Below are 27,959 nucleotides of genomic sequence, written 5' to 3' on the forward strand. Positions count from 1 at the left end.
TATCTCTGTGGTGGCCATGGACAGGGAGCCAAGGAGCATGTTTAATTGCTCGTCCGAGAAAGATAGATACACATGGCACCGTTTTAAGAGTAGTAGTTGGTTCGCAAAGAAAAGAAAAGGAGTTGTAAGTAGTAATAGTTACTTTGAAAATGTAACATGCCACGTCCGTCCAAATCTCTTAGGGTGTAATGTGCTTCCCATGCCTTGTTGCCTTGTCATGAAGTCGGAGCTGCCGTGAAGGGGCCTTGGTAGTGATGATGACATGAGATGGATGGCCTACTGCAGGGTCTGGTCGGCGTCAGCTCTGCTTTTTTCTCCTACAATGTTCACTACTAGAGTTAGGGCTGTCTGGTTGCTAGCATGGCTGGCTGACTGTTTGGCATGGGTTCCAGCATCTGTGTGGCGACAACTTCATCGGTGGTAGTCTAGGGTGAAGTCAGGAGTCGCTGGCTCGTGGAAGAGCGACGATGATGGCGCTGAATGGCAGCCATGATGATATTCTTTTCTCGGTGGTGTGTTTGGGCTTCATGTGGGTAGCCAAGTACATATGCACTTCTTGATAAAATTACTTCTCTTATGCAGGTTATCTACAAATGTATCGGGACTCTTTATTTATGGTCCTCCTTACTACGCATGGAGAATCGAGACCTATTTACGGTGGTGTGTACATAATTAGAGGCTACGGCGAGGGATATTTTTACCCAACATAGGTGGCAGTATGATCTTAGGATTGACCCCTTCCATTGTAGGCATTATACGGACTCCACATGTTTCTTTGTATTTCGCGTTTTTATTTTTTATTTATGTGAAAGGATTTTTTTTGGTTGTGTGCATATTAGTTGTGCAGAGCCGGTATAATACTTAAATCTTTTAAGTAATAAAAAGCCCCTTTGAAAAATGTGGGTAGAGTTGGCTTGTGCGGCCCGGTTTGTGGATGTTTGTGATGGTTTTTGTCTGTTTTTTCGTTTGTTAACCGGACAATTCTCTTCTATTTTATTAACGAGATGAGGCAAAGATTTTGCTCCGTTTTAAAAATAAGACAATACAGGATATACAGGAAAGAAGGAGCAAATTTATCTAGATATAATATATTATGTTTATCAAGTCTATAATCCAATGGGGGATAATGTTTAATGAGTTGCTGCCCTTATCATTTCAGCTTCATCGTCACCTTAATTTTGCTTGGTTGAAGTTTAAAGCCTATGCCAAATTAATTTATTGCACGGGAGAAGGGTTGGCCAGAAGTAGTTGAGGCAAAAAAGTAGGCTCATTTCTGTGTCACTTGGTGTATGAGAAGTGATACTACTGATTGAACTTCTTTGTTATGCAATAGGTAATTCGATGGCGTACGTTTGTATCACACAGTGTCGTGGGTATTCCCTATCAGATTGAGTCACCACCAATGTGTCGTCCAGCATATTGAGTCACGCAATGTCGCACCAATGGCATGAGCTCAAGGCGAAGGCGATTGCCCAGATGCCCATCTCCGGCCGACACCACTATCACCATCTCCTCACTGTAGGCCCTACTCGTGCGCCTGTGGCACGCCGCGCCTTGTGCTGAGCCTAGCGGTTCACACCAGACCAAGACTCTAGGAGACATCATACATTGTCCTTGTGGTATTCCGTGGTCGTGTTGCTGGCATACTGGCATCCTACGCAGGGTAAAGCAGCAGGGAACGTCAGCGCCAAGTCCACTGCCGGCAATATCGTGGGCAAGGGCCTGGGCTGGGCGACCTGGCTCCTGAACCGTGGCGTCATGCGACAAACTCAGCACTAGGGACAAGTTTGCATTGTGGCCCCATGAGCCTAGCTTCAATTGCCTGCCCGCATTCGTGGCCGCCGTTCCGACGGGGACATTCACAAGGACACTACCGGAACAGGGCCCTATGCCGACGGCCCCCGTCGGCCTTGTCTGCGCTATGCCGACAGCCATATCCAGGCCGTCGGCGTAATAAAGCCGTCGGGCTATTAAGACCTATGCCGACGGCCCCCGCCGGCCCAGAACGGCCGTCGGCTTACCCAAACTTACGCCTACAGCGGCCGTCGACATATATGGCCGTCGGCATAGTTGTGGGCCCGACGATCCCGCTCGTGCCGTGCGGCTAACGGCGTCCGGTCTATGCCGACGGCCGAGACGGCAGGCCGTCGGCATAGATGCCCTTACCACGTCATCGATCCGAGGCGCACCGACCACCACCTATGCCGACGGCTGCCGTTGGCATAGATGCCACATCACTGATCCGCAGCGCGCCGGCCATCTGCCTATGCCGCAGCTATGCCGACGGCTTTGCGTCGGCATAGTTTTTTTTCTTTTTTTTCTTTTTTCCATAGCTATATTTTTTTCCATAGTTTTTTTTCTTTTTTTTACCATGTCATCGATCTTTTTTTTATAGTTCCCTTATCCACTTCCCGGTCACCCCCTCCACTCGTTAGTTTTTTTTCTTTTTTTTCATAGCTATATTTTATGTTCTCTTAAATATTATTATTTGACTAACTTACATATAGTACGTGTTAATAAGCATACATACATTATTTTTCGGTTCTGTACACAGCGGTGTGACCCGCCTCACGAGCGGTGCCGCCACTAGCCGGCACCTGGAATGGGGAACAGCCGCATCTGGGGTCTATACGAAGGGGACTTTGCTCCCAAGTTTATATATATATATATATATATATATATATATATATATATATCGGATGACCTACCACAACTGGGTGGTGTTGTGGCATGTCCGAAGAGGCGGCACGCGTCTCCGGTGCGTGGCCTCCCTCACGGACGGCGCCGCCGGCGGCACCTGGAGGGGGAAAACTGCCGCGTCGGGTCTACACTGAGTGGATTTAGCTGTGGGTTTGGCCCGGATGTTGCTCCCAGGTGTCCCTCTGGGCCGACCTGACACAACCGGATGGAGAGGTACACTGGTCAAAGCCCGTCCGTGGGAAGTCAAAGGGCTAGATCTCGTGGTCAACCGCTCCAGGGTTAGGCGGGACGGGGGCCCTGGGGGGTAGCAATGCCACCGGAGCGTCGTACCGGGCCCTCATACATGCGGGGTGGTGTTGTGGCATGTCCGAAGAGGCGGCACGCGTCTCCGGTGCGTGGCCCCCCTCACGGACGGCGCCGCCGGCGGCACCTCGAGGGGGGAAACTGCCGCGTCGGTTCTACACGGAGTGGATGTAGCTGTGGTTTTGGCCCGGATGTTGCTCCCGGGTGTCCCTATGGGCCGACCTGACACAACCGGGTGGAGAGCTCCACTGGTCAAAGCCCGTCCGTGGGAAGTCAAAGGGCTAGATCTCGTGGTCAACCGCTCCAGGGTTAGGCGGGACGGGGGCCCTGGGGGTAGCAATGCCACCGGAGCATCGTACCGGGCCCTCATACATGCGGGGTGGTGTTGTGGCATGTCCGAAGAGGCGGCACGCGTCTCCGGTGCGTGGCCTCCCTCACGGACGGCGCCGCCGGCGGCACCTCGAGGGGGGAAACTGCCGCGTCGGTTCTACACGGAGTGGATGTAGCTGTGGTTTTGGCCCGGATGTTGCTCCCGGGTGTCCCTATGGGCCGACCTGACACAACCGGGTGGAGAGGTCCACTGGTCAAAGCCCGTCCGTGGGAAGTCAAAGGGCTAGATCTCGTGGTCAACCGCTCCAGGGTTAGGCGGGACGGGGGCCCTGGGGGTAGCAATGCCACCGGAGCGTCGTACCGGGCCCTCATACATGCGGGGTGGTGTTGTGGCATGTCCGAAGAGGCGGCACGCGTCTCCGGTGCGTGGCCTCCCTCACGGACGGCGCCGCCGGCGGCACCTCGAGGGGGGAAACTGCCGCGTCGGTTCTACACGGAGTGGATGTAGCTGTGGTTTTGGCCCGGATGTTGCTCCCGGGTGTCCCTATGGGCCGACCTGACACAACCGGGTGGAGAGCTCCACTGGTCAAAGCCCGTCCGTGGGAAGTCAAAGGGCTAGATCTCGTGGTCAACCGCTCCAGGGTTAGGCGGGACGGGGGCCCTGGGGGTAGCAATGCCACCGGAGCGTCGTACCGGGCCCTCATACATGCGGGGTGGTGTTGTGGCATGTCCGAAGAGGCGGCACGCGTCTCCGGTGCGTGGCCTCCCTCACGGACGGCGCCGCCGGCGGCACCTCGAGGGGGGAAACTGCCGCGTCGGTTCTACACGGAGTGGATGTAGCTGTGGTTTTGGCCCGGATGTTGCTCCCGGGTGTCCCTATGGGCCGACCTGACACAACCGGGTGGAGAGCTCCACTGGTCAAAGCCCGTCCGTGGGAAGTCAAAGGGCTAGATCTCGTGGTCAACCGCTCCAGGGTTAGGCGGGACGGGGGCCCTGGGGGTAGCAATGCCACCGGAGCGTCGTACCGGGCCCTCATACATGCGGGGTGGTGTTGTGGCATGTCCGAAGAGGCGGCACGCGTCTCCGGTGCGTGGCCTCCCTCACGGACGGCGCCGCCGGCGGCACCTCGAGGGGGGAAACTGCCGCGTCGGTTCTACACGGAGTGGATGTAGCTGTGGTTTTGGCCCGGATGTTGCTCCCGGGTGTCCCTATGGGCCGACCTGACACAACCGGGTGGAGAGCTCCACTGGTCAAAGCCCGTCCGTGGGAAGTCAAAGGGCTAGATCTCGTGGTCAACCGCTCCAGGGTTAGGCGGGACGGGGGCCCTGGGGGTAGCAATGCCACCGGAGCGTCGTACCGGGCCCTCATACATGCGGGGTGGTGTTGTGGCATGTCCGAAGAGGCGGCACGCGTCTCCGGTGCGTGGCCTCCCTCACGGACGGCGCCGCCGGCGGCACCTCGAGGGGGGAAACTGCCGCGTCGGTTCTACACGGAGTGGATGTAGCTGTGGTTTTGGCCCGGATGTTGCTCCCGGGTGTCCCTATGGGCCGACCTGACACAACCGGGTGGAGAGGTCCACTGGTCAAAGCCCGTCCGTGGGAAGTCAAAGGGCTAGATCTCGTGGTCAACCGCTCCAGGGTTAGGCGGGACGGGGGCCCTGGGGGTAGCAATGCCACCGGAGCGTCGTACCGGGCCCTCATACATGCGGGGTGGTGTTGTGGCATGTCCGAAGAGGCGGCACGCGTCTCCGGTGCGTGGCCTCCCTCACGGACGACGCCGCCGACGGCACCTCGAGGGGGGAAACTGCCGCGTCGGTTCTACATGGAGTTGATGTAGCTGTGGTTTTGGCCCGGATGTTGCTCCCGGGTGTCCCTATGGGCCGACCTGACACAACCGGGTGGAGAGGTCCACTGGTCAAAGCCTGTTCGTGGGAAGTCAAAGGGCTAGATCTCGTGGTCAACCGCTCCATGGTTAGGCGGGACGGGGGCCCTGGGGGGTAGCAATGCCACCGGAGCGTCGTACCGGGCCCTCATACATGCGGGGTGGTGTTCTGGCATGTCCGAAGAGGCGGCACGCATCACGGACGGCGCCGCCCCGGCACCTGGAGGGGGGAAACGACGCGTCGGTCCCTCATTTTAGATGTTAACGAAACTTTTCAATGTGTATGAAAATAATATACACTAAAAATATATTTGAAGACAGTTAATAATATTTAAAAAAATGTTAAACATGTATAGAAGTTGTTGCAAAAAAAATATGCCACGTGGCACCTTCACCTCCCCTCTGTGTGGTTCCGGGAGAGGAGAGGGCCGAGCAGCGTTAAGAAAACATTAAAAAAGCATATGAAATAATAATACATAAAAAATATAAAAAATATAACTTATGACTATAAAAACATCAAAAATTTATATGAAATAAAAAACAGAAAGAAGAAAAATATAAGCTATTAAAAACATTAAAAAAATAAAAAAATAACTATGCCTACGGCTAAGCCGTCGGCATAGGTGCCACGTGGCATCGCTACCTATGCCGACGGCTTAGCCGTCGGCATAGTTCGACCTTATCCTCAGCCGGTCGACCGTCAACCACTCATTCGCCCCGACCCGCTGCTCGACCCGCGCCGCCACCAGCTCGACCCGCGCCGCCGCCGCCGCTCCCAGTCGCCCGCGTCGCTCCCCGCCGGCCGCCCGCCGCCGCTCCACCCGCGCCACCATCTTCCCTCGCCCCTCCCCCCTCCCCGCCTACATCCCCGCCCCTTCTCGCGCCGCCGCCGCCGCCACGCCGTCGCCAGCTCTTCTTCGCGCCGCCGTGACCACCCTCCTCTCCGCCCCCTCACTCCACCACCACCCCCGTCCCTCCGCCACCTCTCGCCAGCGCCGTCCACACCCGTCCCCGACCCCGCGCCCTCCCTGTCCAGCTGCACCGACCGGCGCCGTCCACCCTGCCCTGCTGCGCCCCTCCGCCGACGCCCTGCTACGCCCCGGCCGGCCCCGTCCACCCTTCCCCGGCGGCTACCCCCGGCCTCCCTGCTGCCCGCTGCACCGGCGCGGCCAAGGTGAGAATTTTTTTAATTTTTTTGCATTTTGTTACTGTTTTTTTTGCATAGATGGACATGTGATGAATGGATATATGCATGCATGTACAGATTGATGGTGAAGTTTGTGATAGATGGATGCATTGATGGATATTGCTCAATTTTGTGAATTTGGACACTTAGATATTGCTCAAGTTTTTCAATATGTGCATGTAAAGAGATGAGCGAGGGAAGATAATGGAGTATGAACGAGCTCCGTTTGTTTTTTTATAAGAGAGAAAGAATGGGGGAGAGAGGGAATGGAGTAGGAATGGGTTTAGAGTTTTTTTTTTACAATTTGACATGTTGTTTCATGTTCATTCATAATGTTGTGCCAATGCTTAATGTGAGGTGATGACCTAAATTTTCATCACTCGGTGGAATTAACAGGATTTGTGGTGTTCCATCTTCATGGAGTGATCATCCACGTTGGAGGTGTTTGTCCACGATCGTCCCTCCTTTGATCGACTACATCCTCTACATCGGAGGGTGAGCAACAATTCCATGACCTCGTCCACTTTTTTCCATGTCACTAGATTGAATTTTCACATCAAATCGCGTAACCTAGGTCTCCCGTCCGAAAGGGTTGCATCGATAAATATGCATTCAATTGCATATTTATCACCGCAGCTCTTTCGGATTGTCCAGCGCTTTCCACGGACAGCCCGAGGATGTGTAGATTGGGTACGTTGTTCATGCTCTACCCCGTTCCGAGACAGGATTTCAGCGGCGCCTCCCTGTTGTTCTCCGGATGCACATTCTCTCGGCATTTTGCCGAGACGTGTATTTGGAGAACAGCGGGGAGGTGCTGCCGAAATTTTGTCTCGGAATGGGGTAGAGCATGGACACGTACTCAATCTACACATTCTCGGGTGGGATTAGGACCCATCTTTACCTATTAGAGATGTAGGTGGATTAAATGTCGTTTCTCGTCAACCTTGTAAAAAATAAAATATTGATGTGAGTAATTTAAATGAATCCTTAATTTTGTTGTGTGGCTTCCAATAAAGCAGAGATGGCAGATAATCAGTGGATGTATAGTGGGTTTTTCCGTCGGAATCAAGTAACAACAGAGTGGGTCGAGAAAACTGATGTGTTTTTGAAAGAGATATTCCGTAGTCCAATGAGGATGGTGCCAGAATGCCCGTGTGCCAGATGTAAGAGGCGTATCCGCAGAGATAAGAGTGAGATGACTAAGCACCTTCGCACGCATGGATTTATGCCCAACTTTAATATGCCGATAAACTTTGCCCAGCGGGACCGTGGTAGAGAGGATGTGATACGACAACGCGTCGCTGGTTATGAGGACGATGGGGTTAGAGACATGCTAGATGATGTCTTTGCTGCACAGCCGACACCTCCGTCACATTCAGCGAATGAACCGGAGGAGCCGGAGGAAACCGCAAAGGCCTTCCTGGAAATCTTGGCCTCGTCAAAGAAACCTCTCTATGAGGGTGCCAAGCTGTCTGTGCTGGATGCCATCTCGCAACTGATGGCAGTCAAGGCTGAGTACGGCTGTAGCCGAGGTTGCTTCGAAGCATTTCTGGGAGTATGGGCTAACAGCCTGCCTGAGGGCCATGAACTGCCGAAAACCATGTACGGTACGAAGAAAATCATGAAGGCGCTCTCGATGGACTATGAGAAAATACATGTTTGTCCAAAGAATTGCCTTTTGTTTAGGCATGAGTATGCGGATGACAAGTACTGTAGGAAGTGCGGTTCCTCTCGGTATATTGAGGTGGTCGATAAGCATGGTCAGAAGCAGCAGCTAAAAATCCCTGTGAAGGTTCTTCGGTATCTTGATTTTATAAAAAGACTGCAGCGCCTTTTCATCACCGAGGAGTCTGCCAAAATGATGAAGTGGCACAAGGAAGGGAAAAGGTACAATCCAAAAAAAATTGTACATCCATCAGGAGGTGAAGCATGGAAGTCATTCGATATAGAGTACCCGGAGGAAGCAGCCGAGGCTGGGAATGTCAGAATTGCTATAACAGGTGATGGGTTCAATCCATATGGTATGTCGTCTAATCCATACAGCTGTTGGCCCGTATTTGTTATTCCGCTGAATCTCCCTCCCGGCGCCATAATGCAACGCAAGACCATGTTCCTGTCGCTTATAATTCCGGGGCCTGAATATCCGGGGAAGAATTTGAGTGTGTTTATGCAGCCGTTGGTGGATGATTTGCACCATTCTTGGTACTTCCCGAGGTTGACATACGACCGACATCTGCAGAAAAATTTCTTGATGAAAGTTTGGCTACAATATTGCATGCATGACTTTCCCGGTTATGCCTTGTTCTGCGGATGGTGTACAAGTGGAAAGATGCCTTGCCCAGTGTGCATGCAGGCCTTGATTTTCATTTGGCTGAAGAAGGGTGGCAAGTATGTTGCATTTGACCTGCATCGACAGTTCCTCCCTCCAGACCATCCTGATAGGGAAGACAAGAAGAACTTCACAAAAGGCAAAGTTGTCCATGAAGTAAACGAGATTCCAACGTTTTCTGGTGCGGATGTGCTTGCTCAGCTGAAAGCTCTTAAGCCTGCCGGTGAAGGGAAAGGCAAAGGCAAAGGCAAAGGCAAAGCCACAGGCGAAGACGAGGGCGAGGGCAAAGGAAAGGAAAGGTAAAGGGAAATTTTTTGAAGGATATGGTGAGACGCACAACTGGACTCACATTACCCCCTTCACGCAGCTTCCCTATTTTAAGGACCTCAAACTTCCATACAACATAGACGTGATGCACACCGAAAAGAATGTCGCAGAGTCCCTTTTTCGCACGATCCTCAACATTCCTGATAAGACAAAGGATAATGTTAATGCTAGAGTTGATCAACAGAATATTTGTGATAGACCACGTCTACACATGCAGCCTCCCACAGGCAGTCGAAAATCTTGGTTCAAGCCAGATGCTGACTTCGTACTTAAAAAGGATCATAAGATGGAGGTATTCAAGTGGCTGAAACACGTCGTGAAGTTCACTGATGGTTATGCGTCGAATATAAGTAAGGGGGTCAATCTTTCAACGGGCAGAGTGACCGGGCTCAAGAGTCATGACTATCATGTATGGATTGAGCGGATTATGCCGGTGATGGTTCGGGGCTATGTTCCCGAGCGTGTCTGGCGTGTGCTTGCGGAGTTAAGCCATTTCTTCCGCACGCTTTGTGCTAAAGAAGTATGTCCTGAGAAGATAAAAGAAATGCATAAGAAGGCGCCGGAGTTGATATGCAAGCTAGAGAAGATCTTCCCGCCAGGCTTCTTTACTCCGATGACACATCTCATTTTGCACCTCCCGAACGAGGTATTGTTGGGGGGCCCTGTGCAGAATCGTTGGCAGTACGGCCCTGAGAGACAGAACAAGCATCTGAGACAGAAATGTGGAAACAAAGCTAAGATTGAAGCTTCCATAGCTGAGGCAGTTATCCTAGAGGAGGTGGCAGACCTCAGGACAGCCTACTATCCGGACCATGTTCCCACGTTGCACAATAAGGTGTCTCGATACAATACAGAAGAACCCAAGTATAAACCCAAGTTGCCTCTATTCATCGGGCAAGGTGGTAGGGCTGGATGCTCGAAACCTTATCTCATGCCACGAGATGAGTGGGAGGATGTCATGTTCTATATCTTGCACAACATCAAGGAAGTTGAGGATGAGTGGATGAGGTAATACCTTAGCACCATTCTTTGAGTCAATTCGTTATGTTCACTTTGCCTAGTTCTTATACCGCTTTTCTTATTGTAGTCGATTCGTTGAAGAAGAATGGACGGGAATGCTGCCTCCTACTGAAGCGGAGGCACTTGCTCTTCTCCGAAAGGGTGCTGATGGAAGGAAAAATTTCGTTGCGTGGTTCATGGAGAAAGTAATTTTCACACTTTCAATTAAACTCATGCACCTATAATTTCAATTAAACTCATGCACCCTATAATTTCAATTAAACTCATGCACCCTATAATTTCAATTAAACTTGTAGGGAAATGATCCGACCGGATCAATGGATGAAGAATTGAGATGGGTTTCTATGGGTTTTGATCCCGTCGTCATGACATGCGAAAAGTATGATGTGAATGGGTATCGCTTCCATACAGAGGAGCACCAGAACAGTCGGCCTGATCCCAAAACCATAAATACCGGAGTCTTCACTGAAGGAGATAATAAAGTAGATTACTACGGAAGGGTAGGAAAAATATACGAGCTTACATTCAAACGTGGCCGCGAACACCTAAGTCTCACTGTGTTCAAATGCCGATGGTTCGACCCCAAAAAGGGTCTGAGACATACGCCTTCTGTTGGTTTAGTTGAAGTTAAACCATCAACCGTCTATGCCGGAGCTGATCTCTTTATCGCTGCTACCCAGGCCACACAAGTATATTATCTGCCTTACCCATGCCAGAAAGAGTACCTAAAGGGTTGGGAAGTTGTGTTCAAGGTGTCGCCGCATGGTAAGCTACCGGACCCGAACGATGATGATTACTACAACATAAACCCCATGACATACGAGGGAGTGTTCTATCAAGAGGAACATGATGACGTGGTCCGAAGCAACGAGGATGATGACTTGGGTTATGTTGACCTGGACCCAAACGACGACGACGCACGGATTGATGGTGAGGCAGTTGTGAATCAAAGAGACATAATTATGCTTGAAAAGTTAAATGAAGACGCTGACGATGAGGAAGAGCCTCCACCTCCGTCAGACAACGAAGAAGATATGCGTGATAGTGATGATGAGACCGGTCCACAAATAGATTACAATAGTGATGATTCATATGGGTTCTAGAAAATGTAAGTTCTTTTAATGATCATTACAATAGTATGCTTAATGTGCTCTTCTGGTATTAATGTTTTTCCTGTATGCTTGTTTAATTGATATCCTTACTAATTGTTTATTCTCTTCTCAATGCAGGTTTAATAATCATGGGCAAGTCCAGCGGCGCTAGTTTCCTCAGTAAATTTAAAGGACTTACTCGGAGTGGACGAGCCCACAAGGTTCCCTCCCGACTACGCGAGGATGACACCTCACAGGGAGGTGGAGGGGTCGGGGGAGGAGACCCTAGAGGAGGAGGCGGTGGGGGGAGAGCCCCTAGAGGAGGAGGAGGTGGGGGGAGAGGCAACCGGGGCAAAAAACTCCGGGCCGTGTCTGAAATAGGAGGGTCTTCTTTGATGCCCTCCTATACAGAGGCACCTTCTGAGTCTGAGGAGGAGGAGTATGTTCCTGATGGCGAGGAGGAGGAGGCCGAGGAGGAGGGTGAGGAGGAGGAGGCCGAGGAGGAGGGTGAGGAGGAGGCCGAGGAGGGTGGAGGGGAGGTTGATCCCGCGTTGTGGGGTGACTTGCCACCGGGTTCTTCGCAGGGGTGGCTGCGTGGTAATGCCGGACTACCTACACCACCTTCTATCGAGGAGCACAAGTGGCTCATTGAACCTGTGGGGACAGAGTAAGTGCCTCTCAATCATATTTTCAACACATGACAACATTTTCTTATTGTACACATGGCAATCATTTGATTCTTTTGCAGAAACTGGATCCTTCACGGAAAGGGCCGTAAACCGAACGGCCTTATCACTGTCCTGTTGAAGGAGTTTTGGCCTGGCCTATTCTGCCCGCGGCCAGACAGGGACCCGCAGCAGCGGGTTTTGGCCACGAGCTGGGCCCACTACGAGGCTTGCAGCAACGCGGAGTACGGGACGACCGCTAAGGCCGTGATCACCAAATTTTGGGTAAGTTCTCTTCTGAATCACTTGTCTTCAGTTTCGTTCATAGTTTATCATTGAATCACTCAACTCATGCCTTGTTTACTTCTGGTTTTTGCATGATTGCAGCAACTCTATAGAGTTCTTGACGAGCACAAGGCCAGAGCCGACGTGGTCTTGCTTGCGGCTGCGAAGAAGAAAGCTCGTCAGTTGCAGTACGAGGTGCGCTGGGTTGCCGTCTCGCAGTACTACCACTACTACCTGCAACAAAAGATGCCCAAAACTCAAGCGCAGAAGCTACGACTTACCTTGAGCAAGGAGCAGTTCATGATGGTAACTATTACTAACTTTTCATTGTTTCAAGCAGTCAACTATATGTTTCGTGCTCACATGTCATGCTTCCAAAATTTGCATAGGTTGTTCCTCGTTGGTGCTATGGAAGGCATGACGGATGGGCGAGTTTGGTGGATAGGTGGCTCGGCGCCGATGCAGAGTTTGCTGCCAAGAGCATCAAGGCCCGGGCTAACCGTGGAGACGACGGGACACACGGCCAAGGAAACAGGAACCACTGGGGCTTCAAGGCCATGAAGGTATATCTATGTGCATGATGCATTTTTGTTCTTCTTTACGTCATGTTCTTATGTATGGCTGACTTCTATTTGACGTTGTAGGAGGACAAGTTGAAGAGGCCGCTCTCAGACATGGAGTCGTGGAAGCTGGCCCGCGAGCGGAGTCATCGCAAGGAGGGCGAGAGCCAGTACTACGGCAAGACCGAGGAGCACCTGGGGTCTTACATTCATCACTATCAGGAGTTGCATCCGGATGTTCCTGTTGCTGAGGTCGCCCAGTCTCAGATCGACGACACGGCGGTGGTGGCCATCCAGGGGAAGAAGAATGGCCGGTATCCGTGTTTCGATGGCTTGATCACTCCTTCGATCTCGTACACACGGCTTCGGGCTAGCAACCCGAGCCAGTTAGAGAGTACGGGGCGTTCACAGACTCCCTTAGCCCGCCAGCATGCTGTAAGTACTTCCTCTTTATCTTTTTCTATCTTGCATTCTCAGTTTATTTTCAGCATTGCTCACTTAGAAACAACCTAAATTATGTAGGCATATAAGGAGTTTGTCGAGCATAGGAATCTCGAGGTGCGGGAGTACTTGAAACGAGTGAAGGCAAACGATGATTACAACCGTCAGATGATGACGGTTAGTTTTGCCCTCTTAAAACCAACCTAAATTTTTGCACTTTCATTCCTTCTGATCTTCTAGTTTGCTTGTTTAACTAACATTCAGGCTATGTTGGCGTCTTGGACTAACCGCACGGATCCACCACAAATGGGACCCCCACCACCACCTGCGGGAGAACCCCCACACGTGCCCACGTTCGATGAATGGGTGGCACTAGGCAGTGATGGTCCGGTTAGTACATTTGCCTAACTACTAGCAAACTAGTTCTCGTTCATGAAACACTATCATATCATATTTACCGTTAGAATCTTTTCTGAAACATGTAGGGGACCGGTGGCTCGACTCCTGCTCCGTCGACCCCAGTCACTCCGATCTGGCAGAGTGGTGGTGGTCGCGATGGCGGTTTTGGCGGAGGTGGTGGTGGTGGTTTTGGCGGAGGTGGTGGTGGTGGTTTTGGCGGAGGTGGTGGTTTTGGCGGGGGTGCTCTTGCTTGATGATTCCGTGCATGTGGCCATCGTGCCATGCCTTTCATATTCCTACTTTTATCATGTTTCATGTCTTGCACTACTTTTATGTTCATGAACTTCCATCGGTGATGATCTTTAGATGATGTGATGAACTTGAGTATGTTTAGATGATGATGGTGAACTTGAGTATGTTTAGATGAACTTGAGTATGTTCACATGATGAATTGTCATATTTCTGCATAATTTCATATTGTTCTGTTTTGAAATGCTGTCAAATGAATTGGAAAAGAGAAAACAGGGAAAATAAAAAAAAATAAAAAAAACTATGCCTACGGCAAAGCCGTCGGCATATATACGCCCAGGAGTTACCAGGAGCTGCCACATGGCAGAGATATGCCTACGGCAAAGCCGTCGGCATAGATGGAAATCTATGCCGACGGCTTTGCCGTAGGCATAGCCCTGCCGCCAGGAGAAGCCGGGGGACGACACGTGGCGCATGTATGCTGACGGCCGAGCCGTCGGCATACATGTGCCACGTGTCGTCCCCTGAATCGCCAGCGCTGTTGACGGCGCCGTCCGTTGCCGTCAGACGGAAAACAACGCCGACGGCTAAACTATGCCGACGGCTCTCCCACGGCTGTCGGCATATGCTCCTATGCCGACGGCTATACTACGCCGACGGTCTGACACATCTACGCTGACGTGATCTACGCCGACGGGGATATGCCGACGGCAGCCGTAGGCATAGATCTATGCCGACGGCAATGGACCTATGCCGACGGCCCTGGGCCGTAGGCATAGCCCGCGAGTCCGGTGGTGGGAGGTCGCTATGGTTCGATGTGTATGGAAACGACTTCAGGTGGGGTGCGCAAGTGGCCGTCCGGAGCGGCTTGGAGAACAAGGTGGATGGGAAGACAACGATGTACGAGGGCTGACGCGTCGGAGGCAGCATGGCGCTGGAGCTGTGCCTTGCCCCATAGACACTCGCTAGGCTCATCGAGGACGGGGAGTTCATGGACGCAACCTATACTGCTGATGATGAATAATGACCGACCGTGTCTTTGACTCTGTTGTGCAGCAAAACTTTGTACGATCGACAACCCATCTTCCATGACTACTTTACTTTTTTGTTGCGAATGACTGCTATCAATGAGAACCAAATCCAACCATCGTGCTTAGGCACGTCTCGGGCGACGGGTGTAGCCAGTACTGCTCAATAGTGTTTGACCGTGACCCTCTTGCAACAAAAATTTGTACTCATCTTTGATGGCCACTATCAACGAGGACCAAATCTATCGGCAGTGAAGATGATGCCCCCTTGGTCTGTCCGCAAAACCATGCCCCCATCAGCTGCTCCTGTTACCGGTATGTAGCTGCCATCGACGTTCAATTTTGTCCATCCGGCTGGGGGTAGCGTCCACCGCAGCTCCACATTCTGCTGAACGTGCTATTGTGGCGCCAAAACACTAACCTGAACAACCATCTTCACTTTCTCCATGTTATCTTGGGGCCATCGATGAATGCACAACAAAAAATTGATATAACCTTGTAGAAATCTGCGAGATGCTTATGTTGGAGGTTGGACTTGCCATGAGTTATTCATTCCGCACATACCACACACGCCACATGGTCATCAGGACTATCATACGTCTAGCATCAGGTAGATGCTCCAGTAGTGAGAATAACCATTCTAGACTAGTGTGGATGATATTCTCCACCTTGGGGATGGGCTAGTCAAGCGCCATAGCACATTACAACTCTTTTGCTAGGGGGCACCTACACATTGCGTGGAAGCTATTCTCTCATTCCACACCACAAAGGGGACACTCGTCAGAAAGCTCGAGGTGACGAAAGAATTTATTTGCCCCTGTGGCAAGCGAGTTGGAAACCAGCCTCCATGTGAAGATGCATACCTTTGAGGGAGCAGGCCACCCCTATATGGTCTTCCAAATGGTGCAATGACCATCAGGTGCCTTCCTCATTGCAGTCACCAATGAATGTTTGCGCTCGTCCATGACGAGAAGATATGTGGAGCGAACGATGAAGATACCATTCTTCTCGGGAGCCGATGCAATGACGCCGTCGGTGATGCGAGGCGACGTGCATATGTTGGTGATGGTCACAACGTATGCCGGAAGGAAGTACTTTCACACCACGTTCGTACCCTAGTTGGCGGTGTGTAGGGAGGTGCTCGAGCTGGCCATGCACCATACGGATTTGCCCATTCTCATCGAGATGGATAGTGTAGAAACTGTGAACATATTCCACGCTTCGACAAGGGATTATTCGAGGAACCTTCAGAAGATTAAGAGGATGAAGGATGCTGAGACTAGGGACATTTCTTTTACGTCTATTTGTCGCTCGCAAATTAAAATTATCCATGCTCTTGCTGCTTACGGTAGGACCGTAGGAGAACCTGTATTGTGGTATGGCTGAGTTCGGGTATGCGTGACATTGTAAACTTGATTCTGGAAAATTTGCCTCCTTTATTGGCAAACTTAACTCTTGCTCGCGCTCTCCCATTCCTTCCTCTATTCTGACTATTAGGTCGTATCTGGTAGCAACCGTCATGTTTGTTCTATGCTGCCTTTTATAGCTTGGTTTGGATAACATGTCACGTGTACAATTAAGTGGTATTATTTCTCTATCGTGGCCATCCGCCGGGAGCCGGGGAGCATGCGTTGCGTATGAGAAAAGATAAATACATGTGGCATTGTTTTAAGAGTAGTTGGTAGTAATAATTACTCTGAAAATGTAACATGCCGACGTTCGGCCATATCTCTTAGGGCGTAGTGTGCCTCCACACTGTTTGATTTGTCGGCGGTGCCCATAATTACTTATAGCCACAATAATCACAAAGAAAAATTTCATTGTGAATTTAATTCTCTATATAATGCACTTTCATGAGAAATAACAAAAATCAAACAAGCTGAGTGGCACTAGTAGAAAACAAGGCTTTGGTTCGAGCCTGCCAAGCCCATTAGTCCCGGTTCAGTCACGAACCGGGACCCATGGGGTCATATGTCCCGGTTCGTGCGCCCAGGGGCCCGGCCGGGCCTCGGGAGGCATTTGTCCCAGTTTATGTGGACCCATTTATCTCGGTTCTAGGCACAAACCGGGACCAATGGCAAGAACCGGGACCAATGAGCCTCGCTCCTGGCCCACAGCCATTGGTCCCGGTTTGTGCCTAGAACCGGGACAGAAGGGGGGCCTTTAGTCCCGGTTCCAGTCACAAACCGAGACAAATGAGTTGCCTATATATACCCCCTCGCCTGCGAGCAGAGCAGTCCACACTGCTCTGTTTTTTCAGCCGGCGAGGGGAGGGCATTTGGGTGCTTTAGCTCATCTCCTATGCACATGAGGTGTTCGATGAAATGCCCGAGCCACGCTAGTTAAGCTGTCTCCTCTCGAAGCTCGACCTCCGAGCTCCATTTTTCCCGAGATTTGTCTAGGTTTAGCGGTCCGTCATGCCCCGTCCCCGTCTTCACCGCCGTCGATAGCCCGCGCCGATCTCGTCGCCGGCACCACCGTGGTGAGCCTCTTGTTCTTATCTTCTTTCTGAAAGAAAAAAAATTCTTACTTTAGATAGATACTTGTCTAATTTTCTTACTTTTGACACACATAATTATATATAATGCACGCAGATGAACCGACAATGGATGTACGGTGACAGACACACCTTCGAGTACAATAAGGGCATGCATAATTTTCTCGAAGTGGCCGAGGCAAACAAGCAGAATGGTTTTATGTGTTGTCCATGCCCTAATTGTGGGAATACGATGTCTTACTCTAACCGAAAAATCCTTCACACCCACCTGCTTTATAAGGGTTTCATGCCACACTATAATGTTTGGATGAGGCACGGAGAAATAGGGGTTATGATGGAAGACAGCGAAGAAGAAGAGGACGATGACAACTATGTGCCCCCTGAATACGCTGATGCTGCAATGGGGGAAACTGCTGAAGATCAAGAGGAACCAGACGATGTGCCCGATGATGATGATCTCCGCCGGGTCATTGTCGATGCAAGGACACAATGCGAAAGTCAAAAGGAAAAGCTGAAGTTCGATCGCATGTTAGAGGATCACAAAAAAGGGTTGTACCCCAATTGCGAAGATGGCAACACAAAGCTCGGTGCCGTACTGGACTTGCTGCAGTGGAAGGCAGAGAATGTTGTGCCTGACAAAGGATTTGAGAAGCTACTGAAAATATTGAAGAAGAAGCTTCCAAAGGATAACGAATGGCCCGACAGTGCGTACGCAGCAAAGAAGGTCGTATGCCCTCTAGGATTGGTGGTGCAGAAGATACATGCATGCCCTAATGACTGCATCCTCTACCGCGGTGCGTACGAGGATTTGAACGCATGCCCGGTATGCGGTGCATTGCGGTATAAGATCAGACGAGATTACCCTGGCGATGTTGACGGCGAGCCCCCCCAGGAAGAGGGTTCCTGTGAAGGTGATGTGGTATGCTCCTTGTCGGTGTCAAAACCGGCGGATCTCGGGTAGGGGGTCCCAAACTGTGCGTCTAGGCCGGATGGTAACAGGAGACAAGGGACACAAAGTTTTACCCAGGTTCGGGCCCTCTCGATGGAGGTAAAACCCTATGTCCTGCTTGATTAATATTGATGATATGGGTAGTACAAGAGTAGATCTACCACGAGATCGAGGAGGCTAAACCCTAGAAGCTAGCCTATGGTATGATTGTTGATGTGTATGTTGTCCTACGGACTAAAACCCCCTGGTTTATATAGACACCGGATAGGGTTAGGGTTACATGGAGTCGGTTACAATGGTAGGAGATCTTCATATCCGTATCGCCAAGCTTGCCTTCCACGCCAAGGAAAGTCCCCTCCGGACACGGGACGGAGTCTTCAATCTTGTATCTTCATAGTCCAGGAGTCCGGCTGAAGGTATAGTCTGGCTATCCGAACACCCCCTAATCCAGGACTCCCTCAGTAGCCCCCGAACCAGGCTTCAATGACGATGAGTCCGTCGCGCAGATTGTCTTCGGCATTGCAAGGCGGGTTCTCCTCCAAATTCCGTGTACCTGTTTGAATAAAGTCCGGTTTCTTGTAGATGTTGCGCTCCTTGGCTTCTACACCCAATAATGGCCGCTTCCCACGTGTCAAACGAATATGAAAAGTCTGAGTGTTTTTACATTCACACCCCTAGCCGCGTAAATGAGCTGCCCTATTTAAGGGGACGAGGATTTAGATCCAATCCACACCTTCTCCCCTCCGCGAGTGTTCATCAGAGCGCATCCGACAAAGGTCCATTCCACCATGGCCAGCCGTCGCAACTCCTCCCCTCGCCCTTCCAGCCCTAAGCCTGGATATTGGGAGAGATGTTCCACCTCGCATAGCGAGCTAGTGACGCTCCAGACCAAGGGATTTCTCCCCCGGCCTATATGGTCCCGGTTCGAGCTGGTCTTGCCGTTTACAACGGCGGAGAGCAAGCAGAGAATGCCCCTAATCCTTCCAAAGGAGAGAGGTTGTGCCTTGTCCCTTACTTAATAAGGGGGCTCGGATTTCCAATCCACCCATTTCTCCAGGGGCTGCTGGAGTTCTACGGCCTCCAGCTACATCATCTCACGCCTGCCTTAGTATTGCATATCACGGGCTTTGTAGCCCTCTGCGAGCTGTTCTTGGGTGTTGAAGCTCATTTCGGACTATGGAGGGAGCTATTTTGCCTCGTGCCCCGTTCCAAGAAGGAGTCAATGTATCAGGTGGGTGGAGCCGAAGTGTGGCGCATCGCCGGGACCGGATATCTGTCCGGAACCCCAAAGAAGGCGTCCGAAGACTGGCCCTCGGAATGGTTCTACATAGAAGACGTCCCGCTGCCGGATCCTATCCGGATCGGCCTCCCTGAATTCAATAGTGCTCCCTTAAAGAAGCGCCTAAGCTGGCGTCCACGGAGCCCTCAGAGGGAAAGTGACAGGGACATCATTTACCTGATGGGCCGAATAAGATTGTTAGCCCATTCCGGACTAACCATGATCGGGGTTATGGCCGAATGCATTATGCGGGGGGTGCAGACGCTTCAGTATAGAAGCCACCCCATGTGGGACATCAACGGGGAGGACGACGCCACCCGCTACGGTCGTAAGGGGCCGGATTCAGCTGCCGCTCTACTAAAGATCTTGTCCACTTTGTATAAGGGAGAAGAGGAGGAATTTCTCCGCGTCAACCCTCAGGGTGGATTCTCCATGCACAATCCCCCGAGCTGGGTAAGCGGTCATATTTACTTGTCCATCCGTTTTGTATTCTCATTGTTAAATATTCAGTCTGACGACTTTGGCGCAGGAACTGCGCCAGGCTGTTAAGGAAATAAGCAGCCTTCCTCCACAACCCGAGGACCCAGGACGGTCCCTCGACCCGGCCTCTTAAGAGGATCTGGACATATCTGTGGAGCTGATTGATGGAGTGTTCCATCAATTGAGCGAGGACAACGCCTTGGTGGCCATTACGGCCGATTACCCAGGGCTAATCCTGACACCCCAGGTACCTGAGATCGAAGTCCCAGTACCCCGAATAGGTGTCCGCCCACTCGCATTCAGTTTCCTGATTGCAACCGAACTTTGCAGGGGAGGTTTTTAAGGCGGAAGGCCAAACCTGCGGCGACAAGCCAACGAGGGGCCATGGGGCCCCGTGGGCCGAAAAGAAGTGCAGTCCAGACCGAGGCGTCAGCGCAAAGGTATGGCGCGCCCCCTTATCCCAGGTGTTATACCTTCGAGGCACATTGACACTCATGCTCTCTTCAGGACAAAGAGACCTCGTCGGACTATACCCGGAGAGGCTGCCAATCGCGCCTCCACCAGCCAGGCTCCAAAGCCTGGTCCGGAGGCGGAGGCGGAGGCGAATGCAAGGAGCGCGCTAGACACTCCTCCGACGGAGGATGTGGACGGGTTGTCTGCTGCTACGTCTCGAGCTAGCGTTGGTTTTCCCCAAAGAGGAGGGGGTGATGCAGCACAGTAGCGTAAGTATTTCCCTCAGTTTTTGAGAACCAAGGTATCAATCCAGTAGGAGGTCACGCGCAAGTCCCTCGTACCTGCACAAAACGGTAGCAACTCGCAACCAACGCTTAGGGGTTGTCAATCCCTTCACGGTCACTTACGAGAGTGAGATCTGATAGAGATAATATTTTTGGTATTTTTGGTATAAAGATGCAAAGTAAAAAGTAAAAGCAAAACAAGTAAAATAAAGTAATGGAGATTGATATGATGAGAATAGACCTGGGGGCCATAGGTTTCACTAGTGGCTTCTCTCAAGAGCATAGATATTCTATGGTGGGTGAACAAATTACTGTTGAGCAATTGATAGAATTGAGCATAGTTATGAGGTTATCTAGGTATGATCATGTATATAGGCATCACGTCCGTGACAAGTAGACAGACTCCTGCCTGCATCTACTACTATTACTCCACTCATCGACCGCTATCCAGCATGCATCTAGAGTATTAAGTTAAAAATAGAGTAACGCCTTAAGCAAGATGACATGATGTAGAGGAATAAATTCATGCAATATGATAAATACCCCATCTTGTTATCCTCGATGGCAACAATACAATACGTGCCTTGCAACTCTTTCTGTCACTGAGTAAGGACACTGCAAGATTGAACCCAAAGCTAAGCACTTCTCCCATTGCAGGAACTACCAATCTAGTCGGCCAAACCAAACAGATAATTCGAAGAGACTTGCAAAGATAACTCAATCATACATAAAAGAATTCAGAGAAGATTCAAATATTATTCATAGATAAGTTGGATCATAAACCCACAATTCATCGGTCTGAACAAACACACCGCAAAAAGAAGATTACATCGAATAGATCTCCATGAGAGAGGGGGAGAACTTTCTATTGAGATCCAAAAAGAGAGAAGAAGCCATCTAGCTACTAACTATGGACCCGAAGGTCTGAGGTAAACTACTCACACTTCATCGGAGAGGCTATGATGATGTAGAAGCCCTCCGTGATTGCGGAGCTCCGGAACAGGCCCCAAGATGGGATCTCATGGATACAGGAAGTTGCGGCGGTGGAATTAGGTTTTTTTGGCTCCCTCTGGTCTAATGGGGGTACGTAGGTATATATAGGAGGAAGGAGCACGTCAGTAGAGCTCCGAGGGGCCCACGAGGCAGGGGGGCGCGCCCAGGGGGGGCGCCCTCCACCCTCGTGACCTCCCCGGAAACTTCTTGGAGTAGGGTCCAAGTCTCCCGGATCATGTTCGATGAGAAGATCACGTTCCCGAAGGTTTCATTCCGTTTGGACTCCGTTTGATATTCTGTTTCCTCGAAATACTGAAATAGGCAAAAAACAGCAATTCTGGGCTGGGCCTCCGGTTAATAGGTTAGTCCCAAAAATAATATAAAAGTGGAAAATAAAGCCCAATATAGTCCAAAACAGTAGATAAAGTAGCATGGAGCAATCAAAAATTATAGATATGTTGGAGACGTATCAGGCATCACCAAGCTTAATTCCTGCTCGTCCTCGAGTAGGTAAATGATAAAAAGAGAATTTTTGATGCGGAGTGATACTTTGGCATAATTTCAATGTAAATCTTCTTAATCATGGTATGAATATTCAGATCCGAAAGGTTCAAGACAAAAGTTCATATTGACATAAAAATGATAATACTTCAAGCATACTAATCAAACAATTATGTCATCTCAAAATAACATGGCCAAAGGAAGTTCATCCCTACAAAATCATATAGTTAGGTTATGCTTCATTTTCGTCACACAAAGATGTTCCCAACTTCTATACCCCCGATGACAAGCCAAGAAATTGTTTCATACTCAAATAATCTCAAACTTTTTCAACCTTCACGCAATACATGAGCGCGAGCCATGGACATAGCACTATGGTTGGTATAGAATATGATGATGGGGATTGTGTGGAGAAGACAAAAAAGGAGAAAGTCTCACATCAACGAGGCTAATCAATGAGCTATGGAGATGCCCATCAATTGATGTTAATGCAAGGAGTAGGGATTTCCATGCAACGGATGCACTAGAGCTAAGAATGCTCAACAAAAGAAAACTAGTGGGTGTGCATCCAACTTGCTTGCTCATGAAGACCTAGGGCATTTTGAGGAAGCCCATCGTTGGAATATAGAAGCCAAGTTCTATAATGAAAAATTCCCACTAGTATGAACAAGAAAACTTATGAGACTCACTATATGAAAACCATGGTGCTACTTTGAAGCACAATATATGAGACTCACTACATGAAGAACAAGGTGCTACTTTGAAGCACAAGTGTGGAAAAAGAGATAGTAGCATTGCCCTTTTTATTTTCTCCTTCTTTTTTTTTGGGCCTTTCTTTTTTTCTTTTTGGCCTTTCTCTTTTTTTTTGATTGGGCAATGCTCTAATAATGATGATCATCACACTTCTATTGATTACAGCATAATGATTACAACTCGATACTAGAACAAGATATGACTCTATATGAATGCCTCCGGCGGTGTACCGGGATGGTGCAATGAATCAAGAGTGACATGTATGAAAAATAATGCATGGTGGCTTTGCCACAAATACGATGTCAACTACAAGATCATGCAATGGCAATATGACAAAAGTAAAGCATGTCATGATGATGATGATGATGATGATGGAAGTTGCATGGCAATATATCTCGGAATGGCTATCGAAATGCCATGATAGGTAGGTATGGTGGCTGTTTTGAGGAAGATATAGGGAAGTTTATGTCTGAAAGAGCGTATCATATCACGGGGTTTGGATGCACCGGCGAAGTTTGCACCAACTCTCAATGTGAGAAAGGGCAATGCACGGTACCAAAGAGGCTAGCAAATGGCGGAAAGATAAAAGTGCATATAATCCATGGACTCAACATTAGTCAAAAGAACTCATATACTTATTGCAAAAATTTAGAAGTCATAAAAAATCAAGTACTACGCGCATGCTCCTAGGGGGATAGATTGGTAGGAAAAGACCATCGCTCGTCCCCGACCGCCACTCATAAGGATGCACAAGCCAGGTACACTTCATGCTTCAAATTTGTTACACAACTTTAACCATACGTGCATGCTACGGGACTTGCTAACTTCAACACAAGTATTTCTCAAATTCACAACTACTGAACTAGCACGACTATGATATTATCACCTCCATATCTCAAAACAATTATCAAGCATCAAACTTATCTTAGTATTCAACCCACTAAAAAGAAAGTTTCACATATCTTGAATACCAAGTATATTAACATTAAGCAAATTACCATGCTATTAACGACTCTCAAAATAATCTAAGTGAAGTATGAGAGATCAAGTTTCTTTAAAACAATCCACCACCGTTCTCTAAAAGATCTAAGTGAAGCACTAGAGCAAAAATTATCACGCTCAAAAAGATATAAGTGAAGCACATAGAGTAAACTATCAAGCTCAAAAGATATAAGTGAAGCACATGGAGTATTCTAACAAATTTCAATTCATACATGGCTCTCTCAAAAGGTGTGTACAGCAAGGATGATTGTGGTAGACTAAAAAGCAAAGACACAAATAATACAAGACGCTCCAAGCAAAACACATATCATGTGGTGAATAAAAATATAGCTCCAAGTAAATTACCGATGGAAGTGGACGAAAGAGGGGATGCCTTCCGGGGCATCCCCAAGCTTTGACTTTTTGGTGTCCTTGGATTATCTTGGGGGTTCCATGGGCATCCCCAAGCTTAGGCTCTTGCCACTCCTTGTTCCATAATCCATCAAAAGAATTCACCCAAAACTTGAAAACTTCACAACACAAAACTCAATAGAAATCTCGTGAGCTCCGTTAGAGAAAGAAAACAAAAGACTACTTTAAGGTACTGTAGTGAACTTGTTATTTATTTGTATTGGTGTTAAACCTACTGTATTTCAACTTCTCTATGGTTTATAAACTATTTTACTAGCCATAGATTCATCAAAATAAGCAAACAACACACACAAAACAGAATCTGTCAAAAACAGAACAGTCTGTAGTAATCTGTTACTAACGCAAACTTCTGGAACCCAAAAAATGCTACCAAAATTAGAAGACCTGGGAAATTTGTTTATTGATCAGCAGCAATTGGAATCACTATTTTATCACGTTCTGGTGATTTTTGACAATTCGGGCACTGAGCGCAAAGATTCTGGAAATTACAGCAAGATCAAATAACTATCTTCCAAGAAGATCTAATAGGTTTAACTTGGCACAAACACTAATTAAAAGATAAAACCACATCTAAACAGAATCTAGATGGATTATTTATTCCTAAACAGAACCAAAAACAAAAAACACAAAATAAAATTGGGTTGCCTCCCAACAAGCGCTATCGTTTAACGCCCCTAGCTAGGCATAAAAGCAAGGATAAATCTAGGTATTGCCATCTTTGGTAGGAAATTCTTCAATGAGGCATCCATATCCTTTAGAATTTTCTTTCTTTCTAGTGATTATCAAACTTTTAGGCATAAGATCGAAAAATTCATTCGTGGCAAATGGTTCCTTAATGATTGTAAAAAGATCGGGGTGAATACTTATAGATTTAAGATCCGCATTTTCCTTACTAGATGATTCACCCTTATTTTTAGGAACATACATAAACTTGGCAATTTTAGTGGGAGGACTAGGAGCACTTTTTACGGAAGAAAAAGCAGTTCCCAAGTTGGTAATGATACCCTCAAGTTTATCGATTCGAGTAGAGTCTAGATTTATTTTTTCATTAACCATGGGTTCCTTCTCCTTAATATTTTTCAAAGTCATTCCTACCTTAGATCCATATTGAGTAATTTTATTATGAATCTTTTTATCTAGATTTTCAATGGATTCAATGGTAGCAACTTTGTTTTCAATAATTTCAAGCCTTTGCATAACATGCTCCAAGGTTAACACAGTTCCATTAACCAAAAGGGGAGGTGAGCCAAATAAATCTATTAAGACATTATAGGAATCAAAAGTATGGCTACCCAAAAAATTCCCTCCGGTAATGGTATCAAGGATATATCTATACCAAGGATTAGCACCTACATAAAAATTGTGAAGAAGGACTGAAGTAGATTGCTTTCTGGTAGATCTATTTTGAGCATTGCAAATTCTATACCAAGCATCTTTTAGATTTTCTCCCTCCCTTTGTTTAAAATTTAGCACTTCATTCTCGGGAGATAACGGAGAAGATAAGGAATTCGACATAGCAATAGGTAAGCAAACTAACACACGAGCAAACAAAAGGCAAGGGGAAAAAGAGAAGGGCGAATAAAACGGCAAGGGTGAAGTGGGGGGGAGAGGAAAACGAGAGGCAAATGGCAAATAATGTAATGCGAGAGATAGAGATTGTGATGGATACTTGGTATGTTGACTTTTGCATAGGCTTCCCCGGCAACGGCGCCAGAAATGGCTCGTTGAGGGGAGAGTAAATCTTGACTTCACTTGGTGTAGGCCTCCCCGGCAACGGCGCCAGAAATGGCTCGTTGACGGGAGAGTAAATCTTGACTTGACTTGGCGTAGGCCTCCCCGGCACCGGTGCTAGAAATCCTTCTTGCTACGTCTCGAGCTAGCGTTGGTTTTCCCCGAAGAGGAGGGGGTGATGCAGCACAGTAGCGTAAGTATTTCCCTCAGTTTTTGAGAACCGAGGTATCAATCCAGTAGGAGGTCACGCGCAAGTCCCTCGTACCTGCACAAAACGGCAGCAACTTGCAACGAATGCTTAGGGGCTGTCAATCCCTTCACGGTCACTTACGAGAGTGAGATCTGATAGAGATAATATTTTTGGTATTTTTGGTATAAAGATGCAAAGTAAAAAGTAAAAGCAAAACAAGTAAAATAAAGTAATGGAGATTGATATGATGAGAATAGACCCGGGGGCCATAGGTTTCACTTGTGGCTTCTCTCAAGAGCATAGATATTCTACGGAGGGTGAACAAATTACTGTTGAGCAATTGATAGAATTGAGCATAGTTATGAGGTTATCTAGGTATGATCATGTATATAGGCATCACGTCCGTGACAAGTAGACCGACTCCTCCCTGCATCTACTACTATTACTCCACTCATCGACCGCTATCCAGCATGCATCTAGAGTATTAAGTTAAATACAGAGTAACGCCTTAAGCAAGATAACATGATGTAGAGGAATAAATTCATGCAATATAATAAATACCCCATCTTGTTATCCTCGATGGCAACAATACAATACGTGCCTTGCAACTCTTTCTGTCACTGAGTAAGGACACCGCAAGATTGAACCCAAAGCTAAGCACTTCTCCCATTGCAGGAACTACCAATCTAGTCGGCCAAACCAAACAGATAATTCGAAGAGACTTGCAAAGATAACTCAATCATACATAAAAGAATTCAGAGAAGATTCAAATATTATTCATAGATAAGTTGGATCATAAACCCACAATTCATCGGTCTCAACAAACACACCACAAAAAGAAGATTACATCGAATAGATCTCCACGAGAGAGGGGGAGAACATTGTATTGGGATCCAAAAGAGAGAAGAAGCCATCTAGCTACTAGCCGTGGACCCGAAGGTCTGAAGTAAACTACTCACACTTCATCGGAAGGGCTATGGTGTTGATGTAGAAGCCCTCCGTGATGGATGCCCTCTCCGGCGGAGCTCCGGAACAGGCCCCAAGATGGGATCTCGTGGATACAGGAAGTTGCGGCGGTGGAATTAGGTTTTTTTGGCTCCCTCTGGTCTAATGGGGGTACGTAGGTATATATAGGAGGAAGGAGCACGTCGGTGGAGCTCCGAGGGGCCCACAAGGTAGGGGGGCGCGCCCAGGGGGGGCGCCCTCCACCCTCGTGACCTCCCCGGAAACTTCTTGGAGTAGGGTCCAAGTCTCCTGGACCACGTTCGGTGAGAAGATCACGTTCCCGAAGGTTTCATTCCATTTGGACTCCGTTTGATATTATGTTTCCTCGAAATACTGAAATAGGCAAAAACAGCAATTCTGGGCTGGGCCTTCGGTTAATAGGTTAGTCCCAAAAATAATATAAAAGTGGAAAATAAAGCCCAATATAGTCCAAAACAATAGATAAAGTAGCATGGAGCAATCAAAAATCATAGATACGTTGGATACGTATCATCTTCCACCAACTCTGAGGTGGAGAGTGCCATGAACCACAGGCGTCGCCGGACAATTCTTCGCGACGCTTATTTCTCCCAAGGGGCGTTAGATGCCTTCAACTCGGGAGATGCGCACCTCCGTGCCGCTCAAAATGGTCTAGCCA

The 27,959-nt window shown here is 48.7% G+C and overlaps 1 pseudogene; it reads left to right on the plus strand.

Annotated features, from left to right (window-relative positions):
* The window catches only part of LOC123084134 (uncharacterized acetyltransferase At3g50280-like), a 28,346-nt pseudogene extending 13,556 nt beyond the window's left edge, over positions 1-14,790 (plus strand).
* Positions 14,791-27,959: the final 13,169 nt, after the last annotated feature.

This window comes from Triticum aestivum, chromosome 4A (assembly GCF_018294505.1).
Source record: "Triticum aestivum cultivar Chinese Spring chromosome 4A, IWGSC CS RefSeq v2.1, whole genome shotgun sequence".
Classification (NCBI taxonomy): domain Eukaryota; kingdom Viridiplantae; phylum Streptophyta; class Magnoliopsida; order Poales; family Poaceae; genus Triticum; species Triticum aestivum.